This window comes from Capsicum annuum, chromosome 4 (genome assembly GCF_002878395.1).
Source record: "Capsicum annuum cultivar UCD-10X-F1 chromosome 4, UCD10Xv1.1, whole genome shotgun sequence".
Lineage (NCBI taxonomy): Eukaryota > Viridiplantae > Streptophyta > Magnoliopsida > Solanales > Solanaceae > Capsicum > Capsicum annuum.
This window is the reverse complement of record NC_061114.1, coordinates 112815240-112822452: the sequence shown is the minus strand read 5'-3', so window position 1 is coordinate 112822452 and position 7213 is coordinate 112815240.

Below are 7213 nucleotides of genomic sequence, written 5' to 3'. Positions count from 1 at the left end.
GAGGTATTCATCTAAACGACATGCCCTAAATGATGTATTATAGCTGAATTGGGGTCCAATCTATGCCCTGATTAGAAGGGTGTCAATACCGCTCCACTAGTAAAGAAAATATGTGAGTGACCCTAATATAACAGGTATCTGTAACTACCTGATTTGCTGAACCGGAATGCTACATGGTGCTCATGACCCCAAAGGACCACAAGCTAATGCATGACTGATATTTGTACCTGTCTACTGCATAAGATAATATAATAATGCAGAAACATGCACTGAAAGGCCATAAGGTTTGATCATGAACATAACTGAATAACGTAACATCTGTGTGGGGTAATAGAATACCCAAAACAAAACTGAAAATACTGAAGTCTGAACATGATAGTCTGTATCTAGTTTGCATCTAGCCTGCATCTAGTCTGAAAGCCTCTACTGTCTGAAGAATCTGAATAAGGAGTTGATGGGACATATCCCAGACTAACTCCTACTAATAAGCTAATAAATGAGATACTAAAAAATCATTATGTCCTCGAAGGATGAGGACTCACTTCTAGTCTGACTGCTGAATCTGGAATCTACTGCTGATTTGGAACTCATGTCTCTGACCCTATGGTGTATCATAAAATGAAAGCACCATAGCGCAAATGGGTCAGTATATATGTACCGAGTATACATGCGAGGTAGGCTATATGTAAGGGTTTGCATGCATGAATAATGCTAACTGACTGTCTAACATGAACGTGAGAATATATGCATAAGTACGTAACTGTAACTGACAATGTGATTTTGTGATTTCTGAGTCTGTATACTGATAACGTGACATGCTAGTGACTGATATGACTGATAACATGAAGGACTATATCTGAATAATGTTGATAACATAGGTGACTGTATCTGAGTATAACTGATAACGTGGGTGACTGTAGATGACAGTCCTAAATCTGATGGAACTGAGTTCCGTACTGTATCTGAGTTGACTGTGTCTGACAGTCTTGAAATCTGAAAAACTATTTGAGTTCTATTACTAAAACTGATTGACTATATCTGACAGTCCTGATTCTGTAACATGAAACTGTGGGAAGTAGTATCTAACCGGCATGCCCCAAAGGTGCTATGATAGCTAAGCTGGGGTCCAATCTATGCCCTGATTGGAAGGGTGTCAATACCGCGCCATTGGTAAGGACAACATATAAGTAACCCTCATATAACAGGTAACTCTAGCGAGAACGGTGGGAACCCTCACATAACAGGTTAAGCCACCCCATCTACCCTCATATAGCAGGCTACGATGTCTCAACCTATGCTGGCTACATAGTTATGGAATGTAAGGATTGCTTCTAGGAATCACACCCTCGTATAACAGGTGAGTCCCCATCCTTGGGTTCACTCGGTGTTAATTCCTACTCCCATCTGAATGGACACTGAGCATGATTTATTAAACTGAATTGAGCATAGACTGAGTTACTAAATTTCTGTGGCTGATGAAATACTACTGATATCTAACAACTGACTGAGTCATAAGATCATGGAGATTTTTCCCGAGTCATAAGACTATCTGAAGTCTAAGAGTTCATAGATTGACTGAGAGTATCGTGAAAACATGACATGCATCTAGGCACACAGCTAATATTTTGGGTACAAGTACCCCCAAGACTCAATGGAAGAAAATCTTCAAGGCAAAGACTACGACGGCTAACTCAAGATCATGAGTAGGATAATTCTTCTCATGGGGTTTAAGCTATTTGGAGGAGTAGGCTATGACCTTACCATGCTGCATGAAGACACAACCCAAACCTACTCTGGATGCATCACAATACACTACGAACCCATCTGAACCATCTGGAAGAGCTAGAACTGAAGCTGAGGTGAGTCGAGTCTTCAACTCCTGAAAACTCTTCTCGCAAGGATCTGACCACTGAAACTTGACTTTCTTCTGAGTCAATCTGAGCATAGGGGATGCAATAGAAGAAAATCCCTCAACAAGCCGTCTGGAATAGCCAGCCAAACCCAAGAAACTCTTAATATCTGATAGAGAGATAGGGCGAGGCTAGTTTTTACTATTTCGGTCTTGTAAGGATCTACTCTAATGCCATCAACGAAGACGATGTGACCAAGAAATGCTACTGAACTTAGCCAAAACTCGCACTTGCTGAATTTGGTGAATAACTGATGATTTCTGAGAGTCTGAAGTACTGTCCTGAGGTGGTTTGCATGATTGCGCTCACTACGGGAATAGACCAGAATATCATCTATGAAGAATATAATGAACATGTCCAAGTACTGCTTGAACACACAGTTCATCAAGTCCATCAAAGCAGCTGGGGCATTGGTAAGACCAAATAACATGACTAGAAATTTGAAGTGACCATACCTTATTTAGAAAGCTATTTTCAGAATATCACATTTCCTAACTCTGAGCTGATAATAGCCGAATCTGAGATCTATCTTAGAGAAATAACTGGCACCCTGAAGTTGGTCAAACAAGTCATTAATTCTGGGAAGAGGATACTTATTCTTGACCGTGACCTGATTGAGTTGACGGTAGTCTATACACATTCTGAGAGAACCATCTTTTCTTGTGCACGAATATTATTGGAGCGCCCCACGGGGGAATGCTGGGTCTGATGAATCCCTTATCTAAGAGATCCTTCAACTATTCTTTCAGTTCTTTGAGTTCTGCTGGTGCCATTCTATATGGCGAAATAAAAATAGGCTGAGTATCTAGAAGAAGATCAACATCAAAGTCTATTTCTCTTTCAGGAGGAATTCCTGGAAGATCATCGGGAAAGACATCTAAATATTCATTCATTACTGGGACTGATTCAAGACTGGGAGTCTAAGAACGGAAATCCTTAACATGAATAAGATAATAGACACATCCCTTGGATATCAATTTCCTTGCCCGAAAGTAGGAAACAAGCTGACCTCTGAAAGCGGATACACTACCTTTTTACTCTAGGATGGGTTCATTTGGGAACTAAAACTAGACTATTCTGTTTCTTCAGTCGACTGTGGCATAGCAGGAATGAAGCCAACCCATGCCAAGAATGACATCAAAATCAGGCATCTTTAATTCGACCAAGTCTGCTGAAGTAACTTTTTAAAATATCATAACTAGGCAGTTCCTGTATACCCATCGGGCTATGATGGTTTTACCCACTGGGGTAGAGACTTAAAAGGGCTCTGCTAGAATTTCGAGATTGACTCCGAAATCAACTGCTGTATAGGGAATAACAAAAGATAAGGAAGCACCTTGATCAAGCAAAGTGTAAACATGCATATGAAAGATCTGTAACGTACCAGTAACCATATCAGGAGAATTTTTCTGATCCTGTTGGGACTGAAAAGAATAGAGATGATTTGGGCGTTGCCTACTAGTAGCACTGGAGGTGGCACCTTGCTGCTTTGGGCGACCGAGCTGAGCTGAGGAGCGATTCTATTGACCTTGGGGACCTGGCTGAGGATAGTCTCGAACTCTATGGCCTAGCTTGCCACATCCAAAACAAATACCACTGCTAGCTCTACAAATACCCTGATGGTGCTTGTCACAAGTCTCACAAAGAGGATAGGTGCAGGCACTGCTAACACTATCCTGAAACTTTGAGCCTGGCGCTCTATCTTTGTTACCCTCTCTGAACTTAGGAACTGGAGCACTTGATGTAGAACGAGCTGGAACTGATGACTTTGGATAAAACTGAGAATGATTTTCTCCTTCTGACTTAGGATGAGGAAAGTTGAAACTACCTGTCTTCGCTCTTTTATTCTACTTCTCCCTCATCTTAATCTTTTGCTCCTGTATCTGTTGAGTATGAGTCATGAGCCTGGCTAAAGTTATGTCACTATTCAGCATGGCGGATCTACACTCATTAACCACGCTATCATTCACCCCTGAAACGAACTTACTCATCCTTGCCCTATTATCTGTAATCACGTGAGGGGCCTATCTAGCTAATTGAGTAAACTTAAGAGAATACTCTTTCACCGTCATATTGCCCTGCCTGAGGTTGATGAATTCTAACACCTTAGCTTCTCTAAGCTCTAGGGGAAAGAATCTATCAAGAAAAGCAGAAGCAAACTCCTTCCACTCAACTGGCCCTGTATCATCTGCCCTCTCTGACTTCCACTTCTTGAACCAAGTGTAAGCAAAATCCTGCAACTGATATGCAGCTAGCTCAGCACTCTCACTAGGGGAAAGAATCTATCAAGAAAAGTAGAAGCAAACTCCTCCTACTCAACTGGCCCTGCATCATCTGCCCTTTCTGACTTCCACTTCTTGAACCAAGTGTGAGCAATATCCTACAACTGATATGCAGCTAGCTCACCACTCTTACTAGGAGTAACCCCCATTATGTCTGTAACCTTCTGCACTCGATCTAAGAATTCCTGAGGGTCCTCATCTAACTTAGACCCGAGAAAGGATGGAGGATTTATTTAGGTGAAAACTCGAATACTGGTTGCAACTGAATTGGCCACTCGATTGGCTGGAATGACAGCTGGTCACTCATTCTGAGTAGCAACTGAGTTAGCAAGAGTAGTGAATACAACTCAAAACTCTGCATTAGAAACATGTTCGCCCAAAGGTTCTTCGAGCTGAGGGGCTGGCTGATTCTCATTTCTTCTTTTAGGAGGCATGTTTTGTAGAAAAAAAGGAGAAACAGATTAGACTGAGAGATTGACTTGAGATTATTCTTAGTGGTACGACATGAATACTGAAAGAGGGGAAGCTGTTCCTAAAACATCTTACAGCCTGCACATAAATGTGGCACACAACACACCCATGCACAAAACTCTATTAGATGCGACTTTCAGACTTCCTAGGACTCTATTGAACCTTAGGCTCTAATACCAAGTTTGTAACACCTCGAATCTGGTACCCAAAATTCTACACGGTGCTCATGACCCCGAAGGACCACAATCTAATCCATGACTAATATTTGTACCTGTATACTGCATAATATACTGAATAATGCAGAAATATGAACTGAAAGGCCATAAGGTTCACATAACTGAAGTAAAACATAACATCTAAATGGGGTATGAAATACCCAAAACACCTAAAATAACTGTCTGAACATAATAGTCTGGAAGGCCTCTAATTGACGGAATTGTCTGAGTAAGAAGTTGATGGGATATATCCCCAACTAACTTCAACTAATAAACTAATTACTGAGATAATAAAATGATGATCATGTCATTGAGAGATGAGGACTCACTGCTAACTCTGACTGCTAAAACCTGGAATCTACTAATGCTTTGGAGTTTGTGTCTCTGAACCTATCGTATAAGACACCATAGCACAAATGCGTCAGTACTTTGAATGTACTGGTATGCATATGAGGTAAGCTGATTGCATGGGGTTCATTTGCATGAACAATACCGGCTAATTGACTAATATGAACGTGAGAATACATGCTTGCATACATAGTAACTATATCTGAAAATGTGATAACATGAGTATGTTGATAACTAACATGACTAATGACTGAATTATGATAACTGAAAACATGAGTGATTGTATCTGACAGTCCTGAATCTGATGAAACTAGCTAAGTTTTGTACTATATTTGAGTTGACTGTATCCAACAGTCCTGAATTCTGAAAAACTATTTGAGTTCTTTTATTGAGACTGATACTGAGACTATGGGAGGTAGTCATCTAACCGGCATGCCCCAAATGATGCATTATAGCTGAATTAGGGTCCAATCTATGCCTTGATTGGAAGGGTCTCAATATCGCACCACCGGTAAGGACAATATGTGAGTGACCCTAATATAACATGTAACTGTAGTGAGAATGGTGGGAACCCTTATATAGCAGGTTAATCTACCTCATCTATCCTCATATAGCAGGCTATGATGTCTCAACCTATGCTGGATATATAGTTCTGGTTCTAAGAATCACATCTTTATATAATAGGTGGGTTCCCATCCTTGGATTCGCTCGGTGCTAATATCTACTCCCATCTGAATAGACACTGAACATAATTTACTGAACTGGACATGGACTGAGTTATTGAATTCTGTTGACTGACGGAATACTACTGATATCCGACAACTGACTGAGTTCATGAGATTATAGATATTTCCTGAGTCTATCTGTTGGTTGCAAATAATAGGTTAAACCTCATATTGGTTTGCTTTAATAAAGAAATCAATTAAGAGAAAGTGAATTATCAATGGGTATTTGGAAACGTTAAAATCCCATCTAATGATTAACGTTGTAACAAGTTTAACTAACTTAAGATAAAATCAGGTTGAATATGAAGATTTCCTAAGTTTGAAAGAATTAGCTAATCTAGCATCAAACTAGGTCGAAATACATTTGGATGAATCGTCGATAGTGATAATTTGTTATTTCCTGTATGTTCTGAGAATATTTGCTACAACTATTGTTTAGTAGGTATCAATACTCATAGTGAACACAACTCTAGTTTTTACCATATCAATATTTTGAAATATTAAAGCATTGATTTTGGGTCACTAAAACAAAGTAAATTGTCACAAGAGTTTGAATTCTAAAAACCCCCCTACTTGTAGGAAGCTGTTAGCTATTACTCGATTGAATCACAAATAACCTTAATTAACACCATATTCCCTATGGAATTCGACCCCAGCCTAGTTGGGTTATATATTTGACAACAACCACCTACTCTCTCATAAGAGAGGTATACTTTGGGCGTATCAGACAGTTCTTTTGATTTTTTGATCCATTTTTATTTTTTGAACTCTTTGCTGGTTCTAAATTGCCACCAGGCAAAAACATCAAAAAAATGAGTTCGAATACAAATTTTGATTGTGCTAGAAGTTCCAAAATATCAATTTTAGACTAGGTAGACCTTTGGTTCGGGTCCCAAGGCAGTTGAGATCATTTCGACCAATTGGTCAAAAAGTTAAGATAATGAAATATGGGTGTAGAACCCACATTTGGTCTAAATGATCTCGAATTAAAAATCCAATTACGCTATTGAGTCACATCGAATTTGGTATGTTACATAGTTTATTTACTTATATGGGATTTTGAATGAATCTCAAGATCTTTATGTAAACTTGGAAAAAGTTTTTGAGTTTTAGAGGTGCTTGATTAACATTTATTTTCACGATTATCTTTCAATTCGAGGTAAGAATTCACCCTTTTCTTGGTGAAATTTCATGATTTCTGGATCGAACATCTAAAACTCTTAGGGTTTGATTTTAGCCCCAATTTATCTTGGTTTTCACAC